The following is a 27,615-nucleotide window of genomic DNA, read 5'->3' on the forward strand; positions in this document are numbered from 1 at the left end:
GGCATCGGAGAAAAGATTGTAAAAGTTCTCCTGGGTAGAAATGAAAGTTCATATGTCATAGGATTTCACAGAGGAGTCAACAGATGGAAAACTCTGGGCAGTCAGTTCATAGCTGGTATGAAGCCTCTCGCCTCCTGTGAGGATCTCTGATGATGCAAATTGCCTTGTGAGAGGCTCCTTACCAGCTTTGAACCGACTACCCAGCGGACTTTTCCATCTCTTGACTCCTCTGTGAAATCCTAAGACATATGAACTTTCATTTCTACCCAAGAGAACTTTTACAATCTTTTCTCCAATGCCTGATGAAGGGGGTTTGTGCCCAAAAGCTTGCAATTTAAGACATTTTTTTGCAAAAATCTTCTTGGTCAAATAAAAGATATCATCTCTGCTATGAGTCCTGATTGCCTAATTCCCACCGGAGTTAGAGTCAGCCGCATTTAGTTTCCTGTGGAAACCACCTCTTAGTGTTTGCAATGCATATTTCCTTATTAGATCCCGACTAGAAGCAAGTCCCTTTGTTTTGGGAGGACTATGGTTACTAGAGCGGTCTGAAGAGACTCTCCACGATCGTGTCCTCTGTGCAATCCCTCCAGGACTTCTGGAACCATAAGCATCTTTCCCTGCAAACCACCTGATTTTTATTTTCCCTCTCCATAAATCTCAAAAATTACTTTATGATATCTGGGGTTTATAACAGATGGGATACATGCCAGATGGAGTACAATAGAAGGAAATGAAAGATAAAATGATTGGGTAGGAGTGAAACAGGAGATGAAATTACTCTCAAGTGGTTTGGATATGAAAGAGGGCCTTTATTTTTGGAAAAAGAGGTAAGCTCCTCAAGATTGATTTTGGGTGGGGAAGAACTCAGATAGATAAGAAGATAGCTGGTATCTAGCCCGGGTCCAATCTGCTCCACACCAGCATATTTTAAGCATTGTCTCTGTTCTCTTCCTGTACCTCACTTACAATGTTTTGGCTTTTTTTTTTTTTTGGTTCTCTCTTTGATTGTACAGTATCTGTAATAATAATAAAATGGGTTAGTAGCAGGATGGACCAAGCAATGCTTGATAAGAAAAGGGAAGCTTTTGATCAGAGGAAGAACACGAGGGTGGGCTTTTGAACAGAATCCAAAAGCAGCCAGGAACGTCCCCGCTGTAATCCCAGGTTAAGCGCTAACTCGCATGCCAATCAAGCAATTTGGTGCAAATCAATCCCCCAGCATAGCCCTCCCTGTTCCCATACTGACCATGGGAGGCAAAGCACGGGCCATCGTAGGAGCTGAAAGCTCCTCACAGCTGGAAGAAATTGGGCTACCTATTTCTGGCCAGCTTCAAACCACCTAGGCCATGTCTAGATGCCTGGCAGCAACACCCTCGCTGCATTGAGCCACACTGCACCCTTCGTTTCACAGCTGGAAGAGGGCCTAGGGATAGTGCCCAGCCACTGGACAGATGTGGCCATATCACTACTGGTGGAGGGAGGAGATAGCTTGCATGGAGCCACTGCTGGGCACAGTCACCAAGGGGTTAGGAGGGAATTCCACCCAGCCCATTGCTGGAGCACATGTAAAAGTGCCCACTTTTTTGTGATGCTCTAAGGCACATTAAAAATAGGCTGATGCACATTAAAGTGCACGTATAGATGTGCCCAACAGGCCTGCAAACCATTTACAAGGGGTGCCATATTTTCACAGGAATGCAACATCCAGGAGCTCTTCCTGGCTGCTGAGTCTCATCAGAAAGTCCAGTTTCATTTGGGACCTGGCTGGAAACTGAATTCTCTTGAAAACAAAAATCCAGCTCCAAAGACGGGCGTCAGGCTCCGGAAAATCTGACCCTGATATCTTTAGGAAATCTGGCCCCACGGGTCTGTCTGATTGCAAGACACAGATGACAAGAACCAGCAGCTTGTAGTGACTTTACTTTCTGCTGTGACTTGTCAGCACTGCTGAAAAGGGAGTCCTTGAAAAAAGCCCTGGGAATTCTCCAGCGCGGGGAATCAATCACTCATCATGCCTAAGCATTAAACTTAACCCGAGGTGGTCACACTATGAAGGATTCCCTGAAATGAAGGGGTTACCACCTGCAACAAATCTCGGGCCCACCGCTCATTGATGTACTGACCTCTGGCCCAAATTGTTCATACAGTCAATCTCAATACCGTTTTCTTGCTCTTGTCTTGAGCTCTGGGTTGGAAATCTGCACGGGGCTTGCTGGTTCAGCCAGGAGTGCATATCTGGGTGCGGCTGGCAAGGGAATCGGCCACAAGCAGCAATGGGAAGCAAGCCAGCAGAAGAGTGGAGGTAGATAAAAAGAGGAGAAACAGCTGGGATCAGAAAGGGAAGACTCTTTTCAGGAGTTCAGAAGGGAGTTTGTTGCAAATATATATATATATATCCATTTTACAACCGACGCTGCAGAAATTTAAGACAGCGGCGAATTATTTCCAAGTATTCCAGCAGATCAGCTTTTCTTTTTTGCTTCTTATGCAGTTTTCATTTTGTGTCATTGGTTGTATTGAGGGATTGCAGAGTGATCCAATGAGTTTCTATGGGTTTTCTCTTCCCTTTTATTAATTTTATTAACTAAAGCTGAGCTACAAACACAAACCATTTTCACAAAAGTTTTCCAACCTGTGGTGGCCAGGATGACCTTCATTTGACACAGAAACCAGCATTCATTTCCCTTGCAACCTGCAATAAAAATAATAAAATAGAGCCATTGCTATTAATCTTCTCAGCATGATCACTGAGTGATGGAGGCTATTTAAAAAGTTAAGGTTATTGTTCTTTTGCTCAGAGGCAGAATTCCAAGGAAACGTGTATCGCTCTCTATTGAAAAGTTCAAGATTGTTCCAAATGGCTATTTTTATCCTTGCTGCGAGACAGGCAACCCAAGAGAAAGGTGAGCGTTCCCTTGCCTGGCGTGGGTTTATAGATGCTGTATAAAAGATGACTTTGCCCAGCTGAGCGGTTGAATGCCAGGCCTGCCACCTCTATGTGTTTATGAATCATATTCCTTTTCAAATAACTACCTTTATCTTTCTTCTGGGGAGAATTACGGTTTATATTGCCTTGGCAAGACCCGTCTGCTATGCTGTCATGACAGATCTATTAAAACTGCATAGGGCCCTTCATCTGCATTTTCAAACTTTCTTCAAAGCCCTGGTGTAAAACCTCCAGAGAATTGTTTTGCTTTTTGTGCCTTTGCAAAGCTATACTGCAAACCTGGCTTCTCTCCCTGGCAAAAATATGTCCAGGTCATGTATCCAGGATGGGCTTCTGACCTAAAGTTATGCAAATCTTTGATACCCCAGAGAAGAATTGGGGAAAAATAAGTTGCAAACTCTTCCAGACAGGAAGGAATACGAAATGTAAAATGGTGTTAAGAGAGTACTACGTTAGGAATTAATACGAAGCAGAGCATTGGTTCATAATTAAGCAAACAGATCATCTCTGGTACATATTTAATTTATCTGTTGATCCTGGCAAGAGTGTATTCTTATCTTTTCAAGTGTTGTATATGTAATATTTCCAGGAGCAACATTACTTTAAGCAGTTGTCTACAGTGAATGAGGTTTGAGTCACTAATAGTCAGTGACTACAATGGATAACTATGGCTAAAAGAATGACAGACAGGGTTTTTTTTAACGCAACAGTCATCTGAACATTGTCATCTCAGTGGCTTCCAGAAAGCTGTGGCATCAAAGACTTTTCCCAGGGACTCTAGAGAGACACCTTACCATTCACCATACAGTCCTGTGCACTGTGACATTTGCTTTCCCACACTCAAGTGAGACTTTCTGCTCAAAGTCCTTTGCACACCAAAAATATAGATCTCATCAGAAATATTTAATTTGCAGTGGCATACAAAGCCCAGCTTTGTGAACTCGCTGGTTCACTCGTGGTTGAAGGGGACATCCCCTTGGAGCACAGAAAGCCATGCTGACATTTTGGTAGATCATTCCAGGTGGCACATCATTTACACAATAACCCAGCAAGTGCGCAACTCAGGACTCCAGATTTATTCCTAGTGCCAGTCCATTGAAGCCGATGGACATTAAAGTCGAACCTTTCCTCTTTAGCTGTTCTACAGAACACCACCTATTTCACACAGAAATACAGCTTTGGGGGATGACTGGAACTGGGTTGTTAAGCTTTACCTGGATCTGTTCAATATTCACTCAACATCCCATGCTGCGACTCCCTCTGCTCTTGCAAATTAAGCTGGGTTGGACTTGGTCCAGGTTTAGGAGACCAGGACTTGATCCAGGCTTAGGAGACCAGGAGGTAACATCTGGGAGGGACATTGGCAGTTCCACAGAACCTTAGATAACGGATGGGGCCATCACCCCAATGTCCTGGATAAACTTCATGCAAATAAAAATGACATTCTGCCTAGCTAAATCTGCTGCCGTTTCAAACGAAACCATTATTCTTCACTTCCTTTCGTGCAACAATGCTTCGCGCTATTTAAGTTTTGCTTTGTTTCACCTGAGATGCAATGGCATTTCACTGGTGTGAGAAATGGACCCGAAAGTACAATTTGCACATCAGGTAGTCGAGCACTCTGGGGTCATTCACAAACACGATGACAATCCTTCTAAACGAGTTCATGCATAATTCTGATTGGATTGGCCTTAAAGCCTTCCAGTAAGTACCTGGAAGTTGTCCGTCTATACGGCAAGAAAAAGGCAGGAGTCCCTAAAATTCCCCCTGCTTCTTTGGGCCTGCAGGTTTATAAGTAAACTCCTTGTTTCAAGTTTCCTTCTCCACTTCGTTATCAGTTAACCAAATGCACTTTCTTTGCCCTACCAAGAAAGGTTGTTACCCTATCTGACCTCCTGGACCAGAACTCAACCTGATCCCACATCTTTGAGTTTTGTGGGGGAATCAGTGGGAAATGGGAATTAATCATAAAATTATTTTATGATTAATTTTAATGTGCCTGGCCTGCACTAATTGCAAGCAGATGCGGAAACCCCGGAAGGTATTTCTGACCCAGTCACACATCCTAGCAAACTGCTTTAAGCCGCGTCTTGTTCCAGCACGTTTGCTCTGGTGAGCTTTCCCGATCATTTTCTAGACCCCAAACGAATCCCTGGATATTCCAAAACAGACGAGCCAAGGTGAGCGGATCCACTGGCTGTTTTTCAAATCCAGCTAGTATTAGCCATTTCCATTTGAGTTTGGGGTTTGTTTTTCTAATGGCTTGATTGTGGCCGGCCACACGCACCATGCAGGAGGTAGCATTTTTCTCAGTGCTAGGAGCAAGCTGGAAAGTAAACGATGCCAATCTGCCTCCCAGATTCCCCTCATCTCTTGAAGGGGAAAGTGCCTGGATCTCTGCTATGCTTGGCACACTTCCAATCCCACAAGGCAGCCACATCTCCCGGGGTAAATCGGTGGGTGGGAGAAAGCTGGGGCCCATTCCCCACCCCTTTCTAATCAGGATAGGAAACGTAGGTCTGTAGAAGCTGCCCATTGCCCACCAAGCGACAACCAGTGCAAGGACGTGAACCCTATGGAGCCTTATGCCCCCCTTCTCTCCCATGTAGGTACACAGAATGGGTCATGACCTAACCCTTCATCTGGACTAGTTTGGCTAGGCTGCAGGAGAAAAATCAACCCAAAAAGATTATAGAAAATTATGCACAATGTGGCATATTGTATAATTTGCCATCTGAGACAGAAAAATGCTGCCTTAATAGCCACATGTGCATCTCATTTAGGAAAAAAAAAATCCATACTGTTATTAAAGAAGCCACAAAGGGAGCATTACCTACAAATTAGCTGTGTGCACTGTAGAACGAGCTCTGAGGACTGGGTTTTAGGGGGGCTTTTGCCGGGTGGAAGACGAAAAGGAAAAGCAACCTATCTAATGTTAGGGGACCGATCAAATATAAAGCTAACGAACATCTCTCAGGTCACTGTGGACCAAATCCTGCTTCCTACACAAACCCCATCTTAGTCCTCTAGCAAAAAACTGGCAGGCTGTAAATGCCAAGTCCTTTCTGGCAGGTTTTGAGTGAGGGGGAAATCTATTACTGAATCAGCTTCCAGTGCATTGAACCATCAAATGCAATGCAAGTTATTTATGCTATCGCTCATTTTGCAACACATAATATACAAGAAAATCCTCATGAAACTGCCCAGAATGACTAGAGAGGAGATGCTGGATGGCAGCTATACCGACATGGCCTTTCATTTACAGTTTCACTCGTTATGTTTTTTATGCAGACCTTTGCAGCTGTGCCCTTTTCTTCCCATGCATGCACCATATGTGTTATCAAACCTAGTTACAAAGATGAGTGGCTGTACCCCTTTCCTTCCCAGAGGTTTCTATGGGCTCCAGTGACAAAGAACATATGCAGTGTTTCCTTTTATTCCCTTGCCCAAATTTGCTCTAGCTCACTGCCCCCCATCTCACAGGAGGGTGATATCCAGCTCGGTGTCTGAATATTAATGGAAGACAGACTGGCCTTCTTTTGAAACTAAAAAAGTCCACAAAAAAAACTGTGCCCAGAAGTTTTGACAAATCAGACAATGAAAAACTGGGTATATTGCTTTTAGTCTCTTCAGTGGCAAAAGGTCGTGTGAAGAGAGACAGAAAGAGGTGGGAAGCGAAACAATATTTTTAAAAATGGGTTTTCAATTGCCACTCTCAGGACAAGTCTTGCACTGATGAAAAGAAAATGTTTCTTTACTAAAAACCTGTGAACTGAAAATATGACTGGGATGGTTCTGGGAGGAGGGGAAAAGATCACTTGTGGGCACTAGCTTACCGCACACAATTTGTGAGTGCACCTTCTGTGAAGGGAACGTAGAGATGTACCTTATAGACTGACCGACTCAGAGATACATAAGCTTTTGTAAGCAACAGCTCACTTCAACAGACACTATGAAAAAACGTGAGGGCTAGGTACAGTCAAAAGCCCAAGACTGAATCGATTCAGTCTTTGCAGGTTAGTCTAAACTGCACAGATTAAATTGAAACAGAAGTGAACAGACATTTACCTTTGATTCAGGAAAGGCAGCCACATGCCTGCAGTGGCTTAGGCCAGAAGCCAGGGGGCTCTGGAGAAGGGCTCTCTGGCTGTGTGTTCACTTCCTCTTCCTGCTGCCCCCAAGGTCTCTGGGATTTGCAGTCCAGGATTACAATAGCAGGACTCTGCAGAGTTGCTCATTACTTCCCCTTCCTGCTTCCAGGTGCCTCTGGGATTTATAGTCCTTATTGCAGGCAGCAGTAAGTTTGAGCAGGGAAGGGGTGTTTAACCCCCCTCCCTGGCCCCAGACCCCAGCCGAGGTTTGCCGGGGGGGCAGGGCCCCCTGTAGACCGGGGGGCATCCCCAGCTGGGCTTGCCCCTCCCTCCTTTGTCAGCCAGCCCTCACTGCTCTAGATGGGGAGCAGAGAGGTGGGGCCAGCCCTGGAGCAGACAGCACAGCCCAGCCCAGCCCAGGACTGCAAAGCATGCTGGGATGCTGGGGGAACTGTGATTTAACTTGAACCAGGAAGGGGACTGGGACAGAAGTTTCATAAGCTGGTTTGACCCAAATCAGTTAAGTCTGATACTACATTCAACCAGGTTTATCGTAAACCAGTTTCAGCCATTTTGAAACTGGTTTATGTGTACTGAGCTTCTGTTCTGTTACAGGTTTAAAACAGTTTCTGATTGCTTAAACTGGTTTATGTGCAACTTCTGTCCCTAGCCGAGGAGAGCAAGCTATCAAAAAGAGAGAGTGATTTGAATCTTGCCTTTGAGAAAAGCATACCAGAATCGTTACAGCTTCGCAACCAGAAAAATCAGGACGGCGGCTGCTCTTCCATGCCTTGCATTTGTGCCGTGACTTAATTTTCAAGCTGGGCAGCCTTTAAACTTGATCGTAAAATGCTTGTGCATGAGTGTAGTCAAATTACCTTGGGCCAGAGACAGTCCGAGCTGGAAGTCTGGCATGAGAAAGTTATCTTTGTTTACAGCGAGATAAAAAGGAGAAGAGGAATGTCAGCCTGTCGGGGAAACTGCTGGCTCGCAGCACACCCTGCTGGATCCCACGACAGTGCAACAGGGACACGCAGTCGTGCATGGGGATTTCTACCTGGGTTGGCTTGGATTCACGCATTTTAAGGCCAGGAGAAGGATTACAGTATCCCCTCTGAACTCCTATAAGAAACACTGACCTACAGGTCAAAGTCCATCAGCCTCTGGCTGCAGTGCTGAGACCCATAGCTTGTCTTTGGCTGAACCAGAGCAATATGAAATCTTGACCTGAAGCCATCAAGAACTGCAGAAACCACCATTCCCTTTACTAGGCTTTTTTTCCACCCCCCATTGATGAACTGTGCTTGCTGGTACCGAAATTTCTGCATTATTTTCCAGTTTAAATTTGTCTGGATTTACTGGCCAGCGATCGGCGATGCTTGTACCTGTGAGGTTCCCAAACCCCTTTTGTTCCCAGTGTTTCTACCTTATGGTGGCAACTGCTCACCGTAATCAAGCCACTTCCAGATCTTCTTTTTCATAAAGGAAAATTATTGACCTCTTTAAGCCTTTCACTGCAAAGCACATATTTTCCCACCACTGATTCAGGTTTCTGGCTTATTTGTGTATCCACCCCAATGTTTCAGCGGCTCCTTTGAGCGGTGGAAAGCAGAACTGTGTTTAGTGTTCCAGTGGCAGTTTCATCACTGCTGTAGACAGAGGCAAAAGCCACCTCCCAGCTCCTGTTTTCTAAATCTTTTAGGCCTTTTTCCCACCCACCCCTCTTTCCAGTCAAGATAACAAAAAAAACACACCACGGTTGCTTTCTAACCTTCTATTTTGCTAAGTCTCAATGAAATCAAACCCCCTAAATCCAGGAAGCAATACTGTTCCTAAACCCCGTGAATTAGCACATCCGCAGAAGAATCATGGCACAGGGTGTTTCCCCCTTTTCCACAGAGAAATTTGTAACAGGACATATATCCCAGGGACAAACAGAACAGTCTTTTTCTATTTTGGGGAAACATCTGCGATTTGTAAGATAGCAGGAAAGAGGTAAGTGTGTCCCTAGTGATGCTGGTGCAAATTCTCCCTTACCCACCAGTCACAGCTATTGCTTCCAGTATGTCCCCAATGGTCTGTCTCAGAAGAAGTTGCTCCTGTCTTCAAAGGAAGCTTCTCCGGGCAAAACCTCTCGCTGCCTCTGCTTGATGTCCTGGAAGAGACTGAAGAACCACTGACATTAGGGGACTTCTTTACAACTAACCCTAATTTAGTTCCAGCCCATCAGTCCATCCACACCCTTGTGATGGAAGATCTCAGAAAAAAAACTATTAAGATCAAGGTCCAACGGATGGACCAAGTTAGGATGTGCCTGACTTGGTCAATCCATTGCCCCATCCTTTAAGTCATATCACACAAGAGCTCAGGGTGTACATTGTGCAGACTCCCTGAAGTCTTCCTCCTTCCATGAGAGGAGAATTTGAATTTATAGCTTAAACTAGACTTGGACCCAATCTAAAAGATGAACACAAACCCAAGCACAGAAATCCAAGCCAGCACACCCCTCACACAAACAGAATGGTGCAACCTCGCGATTAAATATACTGTTTTTAATATCAAAATCAGCACACGAGGTGTCCACAAAAGCAATTTAAAAACTAATTGGAATACTGATATATCACCTTACTTGCAGTCAGATAATTACCAGTATTACAGCACTTGCTAACTGAACTGGCTAGTGATAGTTAAATTCATACTTGCATTGTGTAATCTAAAACAAAGTTCAGTCAGTCAACGCACAGAAGACCGGATCAATGGCTGAATACGGCAACAGCTCTGAAGTGGTCTCATCAACAACGTCTTAGATTGCTATAGAAACTGTGCTCCCTCCCACCCAAAAAAAGCTAAACACACATTGCAGGACTTGGGAAATAAATTAAGATGGGAAATAAGGGATCTCTCACATAAGATACTTTTAGATGCCAGAAGGGCAGGCTCCACGATATCCCGAGCATTGCACGGGTGCAATCTCTTGGCAGACGTCACAGACTCCATACACTTATCAGCGACACTGGGACACAACAAATTGGGATATAAGGCAGGGCAGCTCAATTGGGTTTTCTGATGGACTCCCATCATTAAGCAAAAGGGTTGGCAGGCTTCCAACTGTTCCAGATACTCCAGGAATTGTGGCCAAAAGCTTGCAAAGAACTTTTTTCCAACTCCTCAGTTGGTCTAATAAAAGATATCACATCTACCCAAAGACATTTGCCTGCCTGTGTCCTTAGACCAACACGGCTACAACCAAAAACCCAGACACTCCAGTGCTTCCCAACTTAATCCAAGGCTATGGAGATATGGAGAGTAATTCAGGACTCAGGACTCTGGCCTCTTTGCATTCATGAATTCAGAGTCAAATCTCCTTTTGAATGACTCTGTATATTCAGTGATAAACGACCTCGAGGTTTTCGACTAAAACCGTCCATGCAATATTTACCATGTATCAGATGGAATAAGGTGCTCTTTGCTATAGATCATAATGCTTATAGCGCTAAGTAGCTTGACAACTGTACCAAAGAAAGGCAGTTTGGTATTGAGCCACTCTGAAGGGCCAAACCAAAGTACTGTACATGCCGAAAAAGGGTTTTCGTTGCAGTGAGCTAGGTCTTTTTAGAGGCTTACTGTGATATGGGGATGCAAAACTTTCCTAACCTCACATAAACCCCCTCTAATCTCAAAGGTCTTTAATTTCACCATAGAAGGAGTTCTCCCCCGAGATCTGAAGCCAGAGCTGTTGCACAAAAGGGCCATATCTTCAATGAAAACTACCCCGTCAGAGCGGGAAATGTGCCAGAAACATTTTTCTACAAATACCTGTGTGAACGGTATGGATTTGCTTTAGTCCCATGCCCAAAGGAAAGTATTTTTGCTTTGTTTCCGCAGCACCCAACTAACACGGTGGGGTCCCGATCTAGGCCTAGGGCTTCTAGCCACTACCACCCTGCAAGTCGTAACCTCTGACAAATAGGCGGAATGTGAAAAATGTGATGAAAAGGTAATTTGTTCATGGAGAGTCCATGAATCGAAAAAAAGACTACTTGAATAAATAATGTATTATGAATTATTTCTTCTGCTCCAGTTCATTTATCAAGATCCTCTCGCACATAAAACCTGCACATGCTAAATTAAACATAAGTGAGGGAGGAAAGGAAGCCAACGTCCACAGCTACTGTGTCTAATTTCCCACAAAGCAGTTGTCCACCAGTGACCAGCCAGCTCATATCTTGACAACTTCAAAGGCTGTATTCTCCAACCCCCGCTCTCCACTTCCTTTTGCTATTCTACCTTCCCCTTTGTTTGCCCGCCGGTTTTATCAATATTCCCATGGCAATTCAACAGAACTAACCCTCTCGTCCCCACAAAGGACTGCTCAAAAGAACAAGAGACTGTTAGTGATTAGTCTTCCTCTAGCAGAGGGATTGTGATAGACCTGGGGTTAAGTTTGTCTTGTGCGAGCCCATATCAAAATCGGTTTCTGCTTTGTTTTCTTTCCTTTTCCTCTTGCATGTCCTAATCAGCACATTTCCAAACTCGGGCACGTAGTATGTCCACTATGAGATTAAACAGGCCAATGTCTCTGTACTCAACATTGTCCATATACAAAGTCTTCATAAAGTCCTTGTGCACCACTTAAGTTATTGAAGTTTAAAAGTGCACAAGGACTTATTGAAGACCCTGTTTTATCCGTTTTATATTCTATAGTGACACAGTCCTACAAGAACCTTTGATTCTGCAATTAAAGAAATGTTTTCTTGCAAAAATCTTGTTGGTCTAATAGAAGATATCATCTCTACTATGAGTCCTGATTGCCTTTTGATTTTGGACACATTTCTTCCATCCCAATTAACAGAGGGCCATCTCCTGCTAACCTTTAGAAGATTATAGAGAATATTCAGGGTATTTAAACTGCCCAGCATAGGTATAGTTCGATATACCCCGTGTTGTATCAAATGAGATGAATCGGTAATAACGCTGTGAGAGACGTGACAAGCGTGTCTGGCTTTTTACGAACTGGAAGTAATCGCTGCACCGGCTCCAAAGAATGAATCGGAGAAAGAGCAGAGAAACGAATGGTGTTTGCGACACGAGAGGAAGTATCTACAGCTTGCTTGGGAGACAGGAGTGGGGAGGGTCACACAACAAACAAGGATTGTGATTTTGCTTTGAATTCTGCTTTGAAGATCAGTCTGCCTTTGAAAATACTTTGTTCAGCATCACAGCAGGAGAAAACGTCCTCAAGGCAATCCAGGGTAAGCTCCACAGGAGCGAAATCTATAGAGCAGAGATCCAAGAACAGGCGGGGAGGGTTGGGGAGAAGAGCCGAAACCCAAAAAAAAGCACCACTCTCAGCTGCGAACATTTTGCCAGGTGCTAAAAGCAAGTTGGATAGCCAATGGATGCCACCGCTAGGCAGGCGCATCCTCGACGCACCCGAAATAAAATCGCGGCAACCACCTGGTGATATCCTGCACATTATCAGAGATGAGAAGCTGTCAAGTAGTCTAATGGATGGTTGCGATGTGGGAGGGAAAACGGAGCCAAGCGGAGGGATCATAAAAAACGCCGCTGGACTAAGCCGCTGCAGAAAGTGTGGGTCTCAGATGAAGCGCGGCTGCAAGACATCCCATCAACCACTCTGGCTCCTAAAAATATCCTAGTTATCCTTTTTTTTTTTCTTTTGCAAATCAAGGGAGCAAGCTTTGGCTTTACACTGTTAAGTGCCTGATCTTCCATTGTTTCAGGGGCGTAGGTTGTAGCCGTGTTGGGTTTAAGGACATAGGCACTCTTTGCATACATCTGATATCTTTTCTTAGACCAACTGATAAAAAAGTGGTCTAATAAAAGATAGCAAATTTACCTGAAGAACCTTGTCTGATCTTCCCTTGCAGTTTTAGCCATACTCCGTTTTCATCCCTGTTTCCGGTCCTAAATGCCTGCGCAATGATGTAGGGGTTTGGGTTGTGAATGTGAATGGAAGCAGAAATGTAGGGCCCAATGCAAGCCCTACTGAAGGCAATAAGAGGCTTGCCATTGATTTAATCTAACATAATCAGACCTTTAAAGAAGGCAGTTGAATTGTCTATATGAAATCAAAGTGCGCAGCCCAACCACACTTCTTACCTCAAATAAAGAAAATAGTGTGATATGAATAAGGGTGCATATGTCTGCTGGCCCCTACAGTGCTCATCACCTGAAAGGACTGTCAGGTTGACCATCCAGATATTTATCAGCTGGGGGTTTTTCTGCCACTCACACATGGCAATAAGAGAGAAATTTGTCTTGCTTAATTATATAAATGAATATTTGAACAACCAAGAGAAAAATACAAAAGCTAGACAAAAAAACACATATGAGAGAGCACATTTTTTGCCATTTCTTTACATGAAGAAACAGCTCATTCTGGAGGTTTTACCCAGCAAGAGCAAAACTGCATAATTTATTAATGCCTAACACTGATTCACCTGCTTCCATCCTGCTAGATCTGCCATTACATTATAATAATTTGATATTATGGCTCACATATAAATATTTAGCTGAAGGGAAAGCTGCCGAATGAGCAGACAACTAGATACTCGCCACACGGTATATTCTGAGCCTCAAAACCCAAGGAAATGTTGTGGCCCATCAAACCCAACTGCCATTAGCCTACGAACGATTCATAACGGCTGGCAATTAGAAGCTCCTAAATAGGAATTTAATTTAGATTTATTAAGATAGCGATTGCATGTCAATTTATTTAAATGCAAATTGATTATTTCAAATGTGTTTGTCGAAGATTAACAACTCCTGTATATAATATAGATACATGGCTAATTATAAAGTCAAGCAGCCCTTATTAATGTTTCTAATGATCAATTTGTATTCAAACAACATAAAATAATCAACTTATTAAGGCTTCACTTGCAGTGGTAATTGGCATGGGGCTCTGCTCACGAGGCAATCATCTGGCTTGCAAATAGATAAAAGTCAGAGGTCTGTTCCCTGAATGAATGTTCGGCGCCTGAACAGATCTCGGTGTTACAGGGAGGCCGGAGAAGCTGAAGAAGAAAGCAGGAAATGAGTCTGAAAACCATTTAATCTAAGAGATCTATGGGAAGAAGGGAGCTTGGTTAGAAATCAAACTGACCATTTCAATGTGATAGGAATAAGCAGGTGGGAAGGTGTTGCCAACTCATATTTTTATGGCAAGCTGGATGACAGCTAGTGCTTTGTTTCCTCGGAAAGTCCTGTGTCCCAGAGTCATGAAAACCTCGCTTTCATCAAAATGCATTCCTAATGTTCGCAGCTGCAACAAGAAAGTTGGAGCAAAAAAAAGGCTCCAAAGAAAGAAATGCAACGTGCATTGATTTTAACAATCTCATGCTTTTTCTGTCTGTCCCATGCCTTAAGTTCATGTTTTTCAGCAGTGGGATCAGCAATGCTGTCCCATAAATAAGACTAAAATAGAGTTGCGAGTGGTAAACAGGAAAAGCTACTTCAACGAGGAGGCTGCAGAAAAGGGCGGCAGAGACCCATTTGTAGGGTGCACCAGAGCATGTCGGGTCAGGGTTAAACTCGAGGGGCCTGGTTTGCAACCGCAGTCGAGTCCAGCACCATCTCTCCCCTGCCTGAGCCTTCATGCCATTGAGAATCAGGTGGCAAGGCTTAGCTGAGAGGCAAGTCTCCACACCCAGGTGACACACAGGATAAACATGAGGTTGCTGTGCTGGTGGGTTTGTAGGCTCACTTTAAACAAATCCTTACAAGTAGATTTGCATTCGAATTGCCCAAGAGCCCCCCATCTGCAGTGAATAAGAAATGGGCAATAAGTATTGCTCAATGCCTCTAGATTTGTCATTAAGGCCAGATTCACCATGGCCAAAATTGGGTGCCCTTCCAAATTCAGGCAATGACAGCTGGCCTTGCTTCAAATTCCGCATCTCTCCTACAACAGGCTTCTCGTGAACGTGCAAAGAGTCACCGCAGATATATTCCAAATCCCTCGCTTTGAGGATGGGATTTTACAAATCAACAGCCAAATGCATCCTACTCTCACTAAAGACACCTTAAGGTTTGGGTGTATGCAGTAACTCTCTTGGCATACTCAAGGACCTGTCCCTAATGCAGCAGCAGTGATGGACAGACCGTCTGATAGCGATACAGCTCCGCAGTGCGAGGTGCCAGGATTCACCACACTCTCCTGACAAGGCAGATCGGTTATACCTGTCATCCTTGTTGCCAGTGTAAGGAGCGGTAATACTTTTACACACTATATTTATGCTTCCCCCACAGTTTTAGCCTTTCCTGGTCGGATCCCTTCCAGAAGGCAAAGGAAACCATTGTGGCTGCAAAGACTTGATGTTTCAGAGGCAATCTGGACAAGATTTATTAGAGGACCGCACATGTCTTAGCACAACAGGGCCGACCTTTTTGGCAGGCAGGCCACAGATAAGCTCCCCACCCTTCCTGAAGGCCTGAAGTACAAGGCTCATCTTTGAGATACTAAATAAAGGAACCAGTTGGGTAGAAAGACACCTCCTACTCTCGGTGCTCAAAGCAAATGATTTAATGAGATTCAAGGTGATAGATAGATAGATAGATAGATAGATAGATAGATAGATAGATAGATAGATAGATAGATAGATAGATAGATAGATAGATAGATAGATAGATAGATAGATGTGCAAGCTAAGGTTTGGGTCCCCCTGCTTAGCACCTCCGCTGCTTACCCTCCCATGGCATATCTAGGAGCCAGCGAGAGAGAAGATTGAATCAAGGCAGGTATAGGGAAAATACCCATTGAATGTTGCCTGACACCAGCCACTCAGATCAGAAAGGGCCCTGGGAAAATATTCTGGCTGTGGATAATGAACAAGCTTGCAGCAGCACATGGATGGGCTAATGACAAGCTTGCAGCAGCACATGGATGGGCTAATGGCTATTTTCCCATCTCTAACATGTGCAATTAGACTGATCGGTGCATGCAGCTGGCTCCAGCGGCTTTGCAAGTGTTTCCATAAGCCTGCCTCTCCAGGAGGGCAGGTGGCAGGGGTGATTAAGTCCCTTTGCATCAGAGCTGGCTGCACATTTTCCAGCAGAAAGTTTTTCTGGCAGAAAATGCTGATTCAACTAAACTGAAAGATTCGGTGAGAACGCTGTCTATCTATTCAACAGGAAAAGTATCAACACCTTTTTTCTTATAAGGTTGAATTTTGCTTATAAGGTTCTTATAAGGTTGAAACATGTTGCTTTGGCACAGGTTGTAAAATAAACACAGACTTATTTTATGTAAAACTCAACTATTAAAATGATAAAGGTGAAAAGACATGAGTTTGTGCTGGTTTGTTTGTTTTGTTTCAAGGAAGATTGCCTTTTTTGCCTAATTCAGGACAAAATGAAATCCTTATATCTTAGTTTCCTGTGGTACAGCAATCCTGATTATTTATCTGTATTGTTGGGTTCTGGGCAAACTATAGCATACCATACAGAATCCATAATAAAAGCCATTCAAGGCACCCTATATGTTGCTAATAAATCAATATAATCCATTCGTCTTGAAAAAAAAATCACAATAGACCATGCTGCTGGAGGAACAGTCTCCTCTGATATTTTTTACCAGAGTTCAGTGATTCTGATAGGGTTTCTTTTCTTTTTCTTTTTTTCTTTCCCTGAATTTGCAATAAGCACAAAAAGCTGCTTCACCAGAAAAAAATAAAATACTCTTTGCTGGAAAATGTTGACATTTGCAGGTTTATTCCAAATGATGAACTGGCTCTTCCCCATCTCTAATTCCCTATGATTATTTTTTGCTGTCTCCCGGAGCAAAACTAAAAAGAATTGGCACAGAAGCACACAGCAGCCTCCACCACAGCCATGACCTGCGGAGGACAGGTCCTTTCCCCACGTCGTCCAACATAGTCCCCATCCAGCAGCTATGCTCTAGCACTAACAGGCATTTCTCCATTTTCTGTTGGGCTCGTGCCCTGCTTATTGCTCGGCCGCTGCTTGCAAACTCATTCTGAGGCTTAGCGTTGGTCAGGGCAGTTTTCCTCTAGGAAATGCTGATTTGGCAGAATCCAATCATTGGATGGAAACATGTCAATTCAGTCTACACTTGATGGAAACCAGACCCCAAATTCTGCCTTTCCTTCCTTCTCCCCCAAGTTTCCTGCCTGGTGTGCTCCATACATGACCAACTACCCAGGGAGGTCAGGTAGCCATTTCCCCGGGTCTACAGCCTCCCCAGGCCTCCTCAAGTGGCCTCTGCTCCAAGCTGCTCGACTCTTGAGCTAGCCAACTGCCCAGACCCCACTGACTGGGTGCTTACCAGGAAAAGAAACCCGAAGAACGAGTGCCCAGCACACGCAGCACGGAAACCTGAGTATAGACATCGTCAATGCTGAAGAGGCTGGGGCAGCACTCAAAGAAAAGATTGATGGCACTTGTTCAGTGGTTCATTATAATCTCATTCAACCTCTAAAATACTGGAAGGAAATATACTTGAGGAATATGAGTTTCTCATCGTCGAGAATCAGGAGAGGCAGTCGCAACACGAGCTTGCGTCTCAAACTGAAGGGCACTTTGGTTTTTGCGTGACTATCAGCATCCTAATAACAGAAAAAAATGTGCGCTATCACAGCAATATCCTGCTTTCTCGATTATAAAAAAGGGCAGCTTAGCATTGAGGTTTGGAGATATACAGGGCTCTGTAAGCAAAGCACTATATAACTGATGAGACTTCCCGGTCCGTGGATTTCCAGTATAACCGGAGCTTGTTAAGGGAAGCCTGTCCTCTTCTCTTCTTTTGCTTTACTTGCACCTGCTGCCATGCTGGCCTGCCAGCCGCTGACTTCAGACTTGAATTCCTACTAAAACACCCACAGGGAAAGACGACCTGGTAGAGCAATACCCCGGAGGTGGTACTGGAGCAAAAGTCAAGTTTATATTTGTCTGATATTAAAGTGGCAATGGTTATGTCACTTCCAGGAAGCCGAAGCAAACAGCTAACGGATGCAGCTCCCCAGGGGCTCACCCTAGACTAAACCAGACATAGCAAGCAGCGGGTTGATGTTGCACACGACAGATACCCCAAGCGCATTTCACTGTATAATTTTACATGCAAAGCTGCTGGAATACTTTGAAGGTATATGCAGATTGAACCTAGAAAGCGTAAAGCAGTTCTGACACTGTCTCCAAAGAGGATAGGAAGTTTTCTAACAGAGCATCTCCAAATCCACATGACATGTTTAAAAAGTTGTTGTACTCCGAGTGCCCGTCAGGAGATATCAACAGCGGGTACTCAGGACACGTTCTGCACTACGCACTCCAACAGGACACATGCCCAAGTGGCACTTATTGGTGGCACTTGTCATTTTTTAGTGACCTGTTATCCTACTGGAACAAAGTATTAATAAATCCACTCTAAGCCTTCCCCCAAGATATTTGGCAGTGACAACTCAATATACTAAGGAGAACACGCCTCCCTATTCAAAAAGTACCTTAGTAACTGTAGGCTTCGTTATTGTGACTCGCACTGAATTCGATTTACGGGCATAAGTCAATTTCTCACTAACAGAGGTTAGGAAGCAAAAACCCAACACTTTCCTTGGGGTCAGGTGCAGTCACCAGGGCCTACTGCTGGGTTTCTTACTTCTTTTTCAAAAGCAGCTAGTATTGTGCACATAAATAAAGGCAAGCTATTTAGCTAGATGTATCCTTGGCACTATAGAGCACGCTAGTTCCTCTGTTTCTTCATCAATGGGATAAAACCATAGAATCACAGAAAACAAGGGTTGAAGGGACCTCAGGAGGTCATATCTAGTCTAACCCCTGCTCAAAGCAGGACCAGCCCCAACTACATCATCCTAGCCCAGGCTTCGTCTAGCTGGGTCTTCAAAACCTCCAAAGATGGAGATTGCACCATCTCTCTGGGTAACCTCTTCCAGTGCTTTCCTGGTGAGAAAGTTTTTCCTAATATCTAACCTAAACTTCCCTTGCTGCAACTCAAGCCCATTGCTCCTTGTTCTTCTGTCGTGTGCCACCACTGAGAACAGCCCAGCTCCATCCTCTTTGCAACCCTGCTGCAGGTAGATGAAGGCTACTATTCAATCCCCCCTCAGCTGTCTCTTCTCCAGACCAAATAAGCTCAGTTCCCTCAGCTTCTCACAAGTCATGTCCTTCTGCCCCCCAACCATTTTCATTGCCCTCCGCTGGACTCTCTCCAATTTGTCCACATCTGTTCTGTAGTGGGGGGCCCAAACGGTCCAACAGCTTGACAGTTTCCATATAAACCTCCATCATCATCATTGACAAATTCACTATGGGGCTCAACCAGACCTTGAAGCGGAGTGGAAAAGTTCCCCTTTGTGTTTGTTTCATCTGGCACAGACGGTTTCATCAAATGGTGCTAATATAATCAGGGAAGCTGATGTATGCAAAGCCATCAGTGCTTCCTCCTCAAACAGCCTCTGGAGATTTCCCTCTCACCTGGTGACACTTTTTTTCTCAAGCAGACAACTATTCCAATAATAGTCCCTCTTGAAGCAGGTTCTCAATCTTCCCCTCCTCCTATTCATGTTCTCACTTTCCTCTACATATAGCTACTGGTATGGAATAGGACCTACAGGTGTAGCTGCTGCTAAAAACTAACACCCAGACTGCTCAGGAACATATTGGTTGGCTTGCAAAGTTGGAAATATCCAGCAGTAATGTATCAAATGGCTGTCAGGCCAGGCCTTGCTTGGTCTGCTGTCCGGTATCATGTAAACCAGCACAATCTGTTCCATGGTTGGGTTGCTGGTGACTAAACTGGTGCCCCCACCCAGGCTAACCTGAGTGAGGAGGGTGTGTGGACACCCAGCAAGGCTAAAAACAAGACCTGTCTAAGGGCGGACGAGCTCTCTCAATGCCCATCCATACCCAGCGAAGAGACAGGCACCAGCAGTTCACTGCCCGAAGAGTCACCGGTGAACCAAAGCAACTCAACTATTTTCATCTGCATGGAGGAGGGTGGTTACAGCATCTAAGGTGCCCCAATGGTTGCAGCGACCTTGGGACTGACTTGACTTGATGCATCAAATACACCTGCACCAGCTGCTGCGTATGACCAACTACAGCCACAACAGTGTGACAAGCTATTTTTGCCATAAAGACTGGTATCAAAATGGCTCTATCTGCCCAAGATGAGGCAGATCATGGCACAGTGAGAGAGGAGAATTACCAGGATGTTTTTGAGTGTTATCGCAGGGTGTGGGATGCAGAGACATCAGGTTATCTTCCACTGCATGCCGCACTTTGCACGGCAAGATCAAGGGTTGTGTATCTAACTGGTCACATATCAGTCAAAATTGTAAAAAATTGCCAAAAGGTCTAAATAATACACAGAAAAAGCACAGATTTTTCCATTAAGAAATGTGTAGAAAAATATTTTTAAAAAATCATATTTCTGTCAAGAAAACTACAAAAAAGCAGGGTGGGTTTGTTTTTTTTTAATAAAATCGCTATAATCTTTGACCAGTCAAAAATATGCAGTCAATTGACAATACTTGACCAATCAATTAACCAGTTTGCCAACCCTAGGAATATCCAGTCCCATAATTCTTAGAGGCCAACAGAAAGGCAGAGGTATTCCCTGCACAATGCTAAGCTCATTTTTTGGATGCAGTGCTTGGGGCAGCACTGTATACTCCAAGTGCTTTGGATATCACTTCTGCAAATTAGTATGAAACAACTGCACTGAGGAGTTGCACTTGAAAGTAAATCCCCTTGGGCAGACAAGCCCTCAGAACTTAAACTCTCCAACAACTTTAGTCTAGTCTCCTTAATGATTATCTAGGTGTTTTTATTCAGTGACCACAAAAGGGTAAACTATTAGCAAGATATTTGGCTTTTGACTAGAAGTCTCTCTCTACTTCTCCCTCTTGGCCCTTCCAGGCTCTACAACTCGACACAAGTGGCACTTTGTGGTGCAATCAGCCACTGAAAGCACTCTACAGTTGTGCCCCTCATATTGTGAGGCCCTAAGCTATAGCTTAAGTAGCTTAAACCTAAATCCAGCACTGTCCCCACTCCCATTTTGAAGACAGCACTGGGACTGGGTGGGGAGAGGGATAGAGCAAGGGGAAAATGGCTGCAGACTCACAGCTGATCTAAACTGCAGCTCAATCCCCCAACCCTTGGGACCCAACAGCAAACATCTGTTGGGTCCAGGGGGTTGCTGTAACCCACAGCGCTTCCTGCAAAGTGCCATGAGTTACAGCTGGGAGCTACACTTCTGTCTGTGCCTTCAGTGACCATCACTTTCACTTAAAAAAAAAAAAAAGAGATGAATGAGCCCTCCATCATAATGATTTAATATGAATTTCTTGGAAAACGTATGCTTATGAGAAATCCAGGTCCCATGAAGCCCCAACTGAGATTTTCATGCGTTATGACAGTGTAATAAATCTATATAGGATTACCTTTTTGGATATGGCTAAAGTAACTCATTCCATGATACTGAATACTATGGTTAAAAGATCACCTGAAGAGAATGCAGTTCTAGTAAAAGGTTGAGATGTTGAGAAAAAGCTATTTGGAATACCATTTGATTCCTACTAGTTTCCTGTAAAATACATTCATTAAAATGTTTCAGTATGGATTACATGACACCTTCACCCCTTGTTGCTCCCTGTTTTTGAAGGTGCTATCTGCAGTTATGGCTGCGTGAGCCTGTTTAGTCAAAGTTCCTAGAAAGAGACTAGTTCCATTTTTTTAACGACACATTCTCTTATTAAACACCAATAATGAAAGGCAGTGTCAGCCCTGTAGATAACATTTTGCTGCATTCATCATTCAGCTCTGGGAAAGGGAAGATTCAACATCTTGGGTATTTTAAAATAGGAATTTGTCTTTTATAAGGGCAATAAATAATGCAAACTGCATCTGCAGTTATAGTGACAGAATCATCTCCCCATTGAGTAGAGGCATCCCAGGTGTCAGCCTGTGACACAACCTCGCACACTGTGATAAATGATTGTCTATAATAACCCTATCGAGCACTAGCAAATGGATGGGCTGTGGCAAACGCTATGTGCTGAGCTGCAGTGCTTTGCGGCTGCAGTACAATCACTGCAGTTATTGCGAGAGCAACATGGGGCATTGGAAAGCTGGAAAAAGACTGCATTCTCCTGGGAGACAATGCATAATGCAACCCTAACGAGTTTACCCTGTGGGGTACCCTGCAAGTATTTAAACTGCTAATTAAGTCCTATTAAAACAAAGTCTTCTGTGTACATCAGAAAACGGTGCCTGCAGTCTTGATCTTGCAGTGGGATCTGTCAGCCCCGCGCCAATGCGTCAGTGGAGCTGAAAGTCTGCAATGGTTTGTCTTGGCCGGTCCCATTTCAGGATTGGAGCACTGGTCTGTACATGATTTTAGTCCAGTTCAAAGATGTACTTGACCTGAGTAACAAGAAACCCAACCTCTGCAAAAGAAACCTGCTCCCATGCTCTTCCATGCATTTACTTGAAGTGTGAAACATGCACATTTCAAGTTTAATTAGTCTTCTTGTATTACAGATACAGATGATCTCTAGTATACCCAGTTATATATTATTTCATTTCCAAGCAGTCACATTTTAGGCCATATAGGTTATTACCTAGTAAAAGGCTTCCAAGGACAACAGGTTCTTTCACAGACAATATGCAAGGTTTGCAAGTCTCTACTAAAGCTCCCGGCGTGAACTTCACAGATGATTTTTACAGGGCGCGTTGCTTTTTTTTTGGAGAATATTGCAATTCCTTCTGGGGGACAACAGCCTGTAGGCAATGGATGGGCAGAGAAATGACTGGGATGTTCTAATAAATTAAATCCTCATATTTTCCCAAGGAGGAAGCAACTATGACCACCTGACACCTGAGATCCTGCTCCTGCCTTTGTTCAAGTTAATTTGCATCATCACAGAGCCTCGCAAGAGAGGTGAGAGACCCTAACAGCGAAGACCTGCCTGCCCAGAGGAGTTTTCCATCTATTGACTCCTCTGTGAAATCCTATGAAATACGAACTTTCAGTTTTACCCAGGAGAACTTTTACAATCTTTTCTCCAATGCCTGAAGAAGGGTGTTTGTGCCTGCAAGCTTACAATGAAAGAATTTTTTTTTGCAAAAACCTAGTTGGTCTAATAAAAGGCATCACCCTCTACCATATGTCCTGATTCCTAATAAATGAATGGTATTCTTTTCCAGTTGCAATGGAAACCTAGAGAAAGTGGCCTTCACACTTCACTTTCATAGGTACGCTCTAGTGCAGCTCCATGTTAAAGAAAACCAAGCCAAAAGAGCTCTGCAACCACATATTGATTTTTCTCTCAATCATGGTTGGCCACCAGTGAGGTGCAACATAGAGGTGGGCACCTACTTGCATGGAGAGCTACTAGATGGGGGCCCAAATCCACCCTCATCAGAGAGAGAAACTCAGCAGAAAAGCAAGCCCGTGACAAGTGACGTCCTGCCTCTTCCCCACTCTGTCTGGAGGAAACTGGCTTTCCCCCTCCCACTGGCATAGTTGCCTCTTGCTAATATTAGGTTAAATTAATCAGCCATGGAGCGCTCCCATGCTAATAGCATTTTGATGAGGTTTAATTCAACGTAACACTGCCCTCTGGTGCTCTAGCACATGAGGGGCCTTTCTGCTAATAGAGTCGTTCGTTATAAATGGGAGGGAGGAGCCATCAGTTTTCCCCAGAGGATTCAGCAAACATTTCCCCCCACCCCAAATATTTTATGCCAAGAGGGCAACGCTGTCTGCAAAGTTTTTGCTGACCTTGTCATTTTGAGTCTGTGGGAGGTGTACGGCACAGGAAGCTGATTCAGTATTACTGGGGGACTTAAAAAGGTAGACAAGGATATGATTAAAAAAATAGCAACATTAAGACAGGGGAAAATGAACCAAAACAGCAGTGAAGTCAGGGCAAGGAAACAATAGAATAGATCATGCAAAGGAAACAGACCCATTAAATATGCTTCCGCTGCAGGGAAGTGTTTACCTTTTTGATGAAGCACTGGTTAATGGGAATTATAATCAGAACTTGACAGTAATTAACGCTCTGTTCAAACGTAGTTCCGTTGGACTTGCATATTCTATCCACATAAAAGAATTAAGTTAATCGTGCTTAATGTTCATGCTCAAAATAGATGTGAAAGCAGCAATCACATGCAATAGGATGTTGGTGTTGGGTTTTTGGGGGGGGATGTTTTATTCTGTGCAATAAACAGTTTGCAATAAAAGAATAGGGAATCAACATGCTCTCTATATGTAGGTAGTGCATGGAGGGCTCAGTCAGACTTCTCCAAAGTTATGGGGTGGGGTGAAAGGGAGCGGATGTCTCTCCAACAACATGGTGCCCCTTGGCAAATACACCCAGTATCTCCCTGCAACACTCCCGTCCTGGCACTGCAGGGTGCTAAGGACAGACGGACCGATTCTGAAACCAGCACTAGGCACCACAGTCTCTTTGAAATGACTGGTGCCTTCAGCCATGTTACGGCTGCATCTGTATATAGCATCTTCTCTCCCCTGAGAGAAGTACTCCCAGCTGGAGTACTGCGTCCAGTTTTGGGCTCCACAATTCAAAAAGGATGTGGAGAAGCTTGAGAGAGTCCAGAGAAGAGCCATGAGCATGATCAGAGGTCAGGGAAGCAGACCCTACAACGACAGGCTGAGAGCCCTGGGGCTTTTTAGCCTGGAAAAGCACAGGCTCAGGGGTGATCTGATGGCCACCTACAAGTCTATCAGGGGGGACCACCAGTATCTGGGGGAACGTTTGTTCACCAGAGCGCCCCAAGGGATGACGACTAGGTCGAACGGTCATAAACTACTACAAGACCGATTCAGGCTGGACATAAGGAAGAATTTCTTTACTGTCCGAGCCCCCAAGGTCTGGAACAGCCTGCCACCGGAGGTGGTTCAAGCGCCTTCATTGAACACCTTCAAGATGAAACTGGATGCTTATCTTGCTGGGATCCTATGACCCCAGCTGACTTCCTGCCCTTTGGGCAGGGGGCTGGACTCGATGATCTTCCGAGGTCCCTTCCAGCCCTAATGTCTATGAAATCTATGAGAGCACTTGAGAAAGAGAGAAGCAGAGGACCTCTGTGGCATTGCTGGTGGAGGGATGCACGCTGAGCCACTTGGGGCTGCGTCAGCTTATCCTCTGCTCCCCGAGACACCAAAACGGGCAGGTTTAGCAGACATCCCCAGGAAGGATGCTGCAGCATTTTGTGCCCAAGCACCAGCAGGCATATCAGTCTTGATATGCAGGCAATGAAAACCATCTCTTATCCCCCCCTAGAAGTGTCACACCTTGGGTTTGTCTCCATGCCCGTGTTGCACCGTAGCAAGCTGGACAGCATTTGCTATGCTGCAGAGACGGAGGGGTTTTAAAACTTCTTTCAAGAAATCCTCGGGTACAAGTGCCGTAACAGTGACACTGGAGGCGAAATTCACTCAGAAGAATAAAGAAAGCCTCCTACGTGGGTAAAAAAGGAACTGACTTCAGTACAATAAAAAGGTCATTTTCTAGCACGCTGCTAATTCGGTCTTGGTGCTTGAGAGTCTATGGTTTACTTATATAGGTGGTAGTTAAGCAGAGGATGAGAGAAAGAAAGATGGAGGAGAGAAAAGAAGCTAATTACTGAGATCCAGGCATGAGGTTACAGCACCATTATACAAGGCAAATTGATAGGCAAAGGCCTCCATTCATCTCTCCAGCAAAGCACTTAAGCTTGTGCTTGATTTTAAGCAAGCGCTTGCATCCCACTGGCCCTAATGGACATAATTATTTGGGTGGGTTTCCGGACCTGCTCAATACTTCATTAAACAGGGGTTTATTGTGTGATCCTTTGTAAAAGCACCCAGAAAGCAAACACGCACCCGCAGGGAAGAGGACCCCGCAGGGCATTTTAACAGGGCTGAGCCCGATGATCTCCCATGGTCCCTTCCAGCCTTCCCATCTCTGAATCTACGAGCAAAGTATTGGCGCCCTGAGCCAAGTCAAGCGAGTGGCGATAGTTTACACCAACCAGTACAAGCTCCAGTGTGTTTGCTGTGATAAAATGATGCCAAAGAACAAACACAAACAGCAGCTGATCCAAATCAGCAACGGTGAGGAATCGATGAGAGCATGCTGAAAGGGCTTCGATGGGAGAGACGATCTCTGCAACTCTAATGGAGCCAGCTCGCTCCTGCTCGCTGCCTTGCTCGGGGGGGGGCACTGCACTGTCACGCTTCTTGTGTCGGGCCAGAAGAGAGCAGCAGTCTTCTCCTGACTCCATTCAGGGCAAGCATGTATAAGGACTCCCCTCTCCAACCCCACACGAAGCAAAGCAGGGCTTGGAAATGTCAATAAGTCAGTGAAGGAGGAGGAGGAGTTATTTACTGGCCATCATCTAATACGGTAACCGGCCTAGGATGGTCACAACGCTTTAGAAATTCCTGCCTCTGGTATACTAAATAAAGACTGCATCTGGGGAAAGGGAATGTACACTTTGGCCAGGCAACAGACATTTCATTTTCTTTCAAAAATATAGAACAAACTTCCCTGGGAAGAAGCAGTCTTTTTTTTTTTTAAACTTTTAAGGGACAGGATTTAAACTGTTTTATGCAAAACCATTCATAAATGTTTGCCTGCCAATCTCTCCAACAACGGGAAGTAAATATTCCTTCAAAGATAGCCACCGCCCTTATCCTATCAACAGAGATCTGCTTTTTCTGATAAGCCACCAAAATAGACCAACATTTGGACGAGACTGGAGCATGGAAGTGAGCTAGACCTTCTGAGGTTCAAACCGGATAGGACTGATGTCGTGTTAACTGGCTGCAGAAGCCGCTTGATTTATAATTGCCTTTCGTCCCGAGGGTGTCTCTTTGCTACCCATTTGCACTCCGAGGTCTCAGGGTGCTCATCTGGAATGAAAGAATGAAATAGTGGCAGCATTTGGGATTGTTTCTACCCCTCGTCCCATCTTCATCTCAGTACAAATTTGAGAGTCTCTTCCAGATCCCGACCTTGCTACTGTGGCACAGGCTTTCATTGCCTTGCGAACTCCTTCCTATATGGTGCCCCTCGCTAGAAACCCTAATCACAGTGGGCATCTATTTTTGTACAAGGTGGGTGCCTAATATGTTATTTTTGACCTCCTGTGTGAAACACTAATGGTAGGTCTCTATCTACCCCACACACATGCTAGGAAGTGCTGTGCTGAGACATTTCATATGCTATCTCCAGATCTAGCATCCTTATAGCCACCTGATTGTGGACCTACACATGCACCCCCTTGGTTATAAAAAATCCCAAATCCCACAATGGGCAAATATCAACAAATCCCATAATGAACTTTGCTGGAATTGAGCTATTTAGCGACTTACCGGACACAAGGATGAGATCTTAGCTCTCATGCTAGTGAATTCAGCATTCCCAGGCCAGCCAACAGCATGATGCTGATACGCTTCTTTAGGGAACAAGCTACCCCAAACTCCATCTAATCTCTGGATCTTCCCACACCAGGCAAAACAGAACAGGAACAAAACCAAAAAACCCCCTAAAACATGTATAT

The 27,615-nt window shown here is 44.5% G+C and overlaps 1 long non-coding RNA gene across 1 annotated transcript in view; it reads right to left on the reverse strand.

The window, feature by feature from the left end:
- The window catches only part of LOC132244516 (uncharacterized), a 152,532-nt gene that overhangs the window by 96,767 nt on the left and 28,150 nt on the right, over positions 1-27,615 (reverse strand). Inside the window, exon 2 of the long non-coding RNA XR_009456072.1 lies at positions 9,083-9,206. This is a non-coding gene — a long non-coding RNA (uncharacterized LOC132244516). The remainder of the gene's footprint in view (positions 1-9,082; positions 9,207-27,615) is intronic.

Source organism: Alligator mississippiensis, chromosome 12 (genome assembly GCF_030867095.1).
Source record: "Alligator mississippiensis isolate rAllMis1 chromosome 12, rAllMis1, whole genome shotgun sequence".
In the NCBI taxonomy this organism is placed as follows: Eukaryota; Metazoa; Chordata; order Crocodylia; family Alligatoridae; genus Alligator; species Alligator mississippiensis.